This window comes from Plasmopara halstedii (genome assembly GCF_900000015.1).
Source record: "Plasmopara halstedii genome assembly, contig: Scaffold_2061, whole genome shotgun sequence".
Classification (NCBI taxonomy): domain Eukaryota; phylum Oomycota; class Peronosporomycetes; order Peronosporales; family Peronosporaceae; genus Plasmopara; species Plasmopara halstedii.
The window spans coordinates 1,199,988-1,202,893 of record NW_020188969.1 but is presented as its reverse complement, the minus strand read 5'-3'; positions in this window follow the sequence as shown (position 1 = coordinate 1,202,893).

Genomic DNA, 2,906 nt, shown 5'->3' with positions numbered 1-2,906 from the left:
GGAAATCTGCGCGGTCCCATACAAATATTGTAGAGTTAAGATGTCCGCTACCATACTTCAATGAACATTTTTGGTGGTGTATTGGGTGAGTGTGGGGTCAGTATGTTGTGTTTACTACATACTTCTCTGAGTGGTTTACATATATATATGTTGCACGGTTGTATATTCCTTAATTTGTTGTATCAGAATTAGAAGCACATATCATTTATGGGAGGGCTTTAGGCCTCTTAGCTATAAATAAATGTTCCTTCTTGTTCGCGTAAATCAACGACTCGTTGGAAGTGAGCAACACGCGGTGAGGCGTGTTAATCGATTTAAGTCTTCCTCAGTAAGTGCGTATACACTGACGGGTAACTCCCATCACAAATCCTGCGTAAGTATTCGATACACATCTGGTGCAGTTACTATTTTCTTGAAAAGCAGAACCAAATAGACACCTAGATTATCTAAAGGTGCTTGGTTCCACTTCTGGTACAGCACACGAGCCCAAACTCTGTGCATTTGTAAGCGCAGACTCGTGAAGCTCAAGCCATCTCTATGCGAAGTAAGAAGAAACTGCTGCAAAAAATCTCTCGAAGCAAGGAAAAAATTAGTAGCTATAAGTCGCACCAGTGGTCTCTACATAGTGTAACAATCCAATATGGGTAACTTCGTTGAGAGATCTACTCGTAATAGTGAAACCATAACTTCCTCGACAAGAGACTGTAAAGCTTTCGCTACAATTGAAATACAAAGGAGCGAAAATCTAAAACTCGTAAGCGATTCCACAATAATGGAATGGATTGGTACTGTAGAAGGACGCAATAGTGTGCGTAAACGAGCCTATCCAAATGAAAGTCGTTATTATGCGGAGAACTGCTCAGTCGCTGAGAAGAGAACGGCAGACTTTTCACTATTTCTATGAAAAGCAATACACTAAAATGCAAATCCATCACTGGAATCATTATGAAAGAATGCCCAGATATTTGTTTAACCAATTTTATGTGCATCTAGCTAGCACAGAGAAGCTAGACTACGACAGTTTCAGGATATGATGGCGCTGTGCTTTAGTATTGGTATCCCTCGTATTCTATTGTTCGCCTGTCTCATCCGTTTTGTCGTTGTAAGTATTCGTCGCTATGCGTGTGCCGTTGTAAGAGCATCGCTAGCGGTTGGTCGAATTCTCAGAGGAGGATATATAGCCTTTACATTAGAAGGCGACCGAAACCTTATATTATATACACACCAAACTGATTAATGTCTGTAGCACCAATCGCTTTCTTGTAAAGTATTATATTCGACTTTATAGTAAATTATCAAAAGCTAGACTAACTTAGCCACACACATCAATTTTACGTTGCTTCATTTAGTATCTTGATATAACTTGCGACATTCCCGCAATCAATCGAGATGAGTGGGGATTGTGATTATATCATCTATTTGTATGGCCTTAAATACATAAAAGGCCGACAGTTTCTGGCGACATATTTAAATGCAAATTCGCACTTCAATTGTCCCCGTATTCAGCCCCAAGATTTGCCGTCAAATTCTTCAGCGTAAAGGCTAAGCTCTTCTACTGTTTCTTTTTCGAATGTTGGTGTCGCCAAATCGGTGTCGTTGATTGACAGTGTTTCGTTGTGAAAGCAAGTGGTGATGTGCAAAATGATAAAGTTTATTGTTACAAAAGCAAAAACTATTTTTGTGGGTGTAGCTTGCATTAACCAGACGGCTAAATGGTCCATGGAAAATTGTACATTTAGATGCCACTAGATTCCAAGACTCGGCACAACTTATTATTCATATAATAGAAACTGTTGTTGTATTTTGTACCATTCCGACCTAGTGAGCGTGTTATGTCGGATACCCTTGGGCTAAGTCAGCCGATGGTACTGTTCACTGATTGCCCTAATCGCTGAGGACAACAGTCGCCGCTTATACATAGAAAGAGCCTTCTTTCCCATCATGATAAATGGTGCACACTTACCTATACCGTTCACATACAGAGATCAAATATGAGTCAATACTGCATCTTTTTGCTAGATTCAAAAACTATCCATTCCGGCATACACAACGTCAGTCACTTGCACAGAATGAAAGCAAATTCAGTTTGTTGTCGCAGTTTATTGTACGCAGAGTGGGACGTAGCTTATTAGCCTGTTACGTTTGCCATTTCAGTCTCCAACATTTTTAGAACTTGGCTCCTTATCCACATGAATTCAGCAAAAATTGCACCAATAGACGGACACCATATATCGAACGGATGCCCAGCTTGAACCGTTATCTCAATCTGTTGCATTTTCCAATGGGTGTCCTTCCTCGATCGCAATCAGAGGAACTGGAGATAAGCTGATCTCGAAGCTAACAACAGCTCACTTTCGAGTTAGCCACCAACTGTGCACTCCATTGCCCAGTCCCTTAAAGCATCCGGCTACTACTGTCGACAAATCGCAAACTAAAGCCCGGATACCATGAAGGCAGTCACCTTTCTGCAAGCTGTTGGTGTTGCCGTCGCAATTTTACGCACGGAAGCGTCAATTCTTGATCCTGTTGTCGGAGAAGACTTCATTCAGAATACCCTCCAGGGTGCTACCGAGAAATTGGTCGGCGATCTCGACCCTATCATATCAGATGAAAGCCCCGCTGTTCAGCAAGATATCTCCAGCGGTGGTTACTTTGCTCCATTTGGAACTGAAGGACTTTCAAAAGAACTCTTCGTTCACAACGACAGTCTCAAAGACATTGTACCGATTCTCAACGTTGCGAAGAAAGCGCTAAACCAGGCTATCCCAACGAATGACTGGTGGTGCAATCTCATCCACGTCACGGATACCCTGAACGTATCCAATCACCCAGCATGGGCAAATCCATACGCCGTCAAGCTGCCACGCGAGGCGCCGTATGGACTTCAAATATTTTATTCTTACACG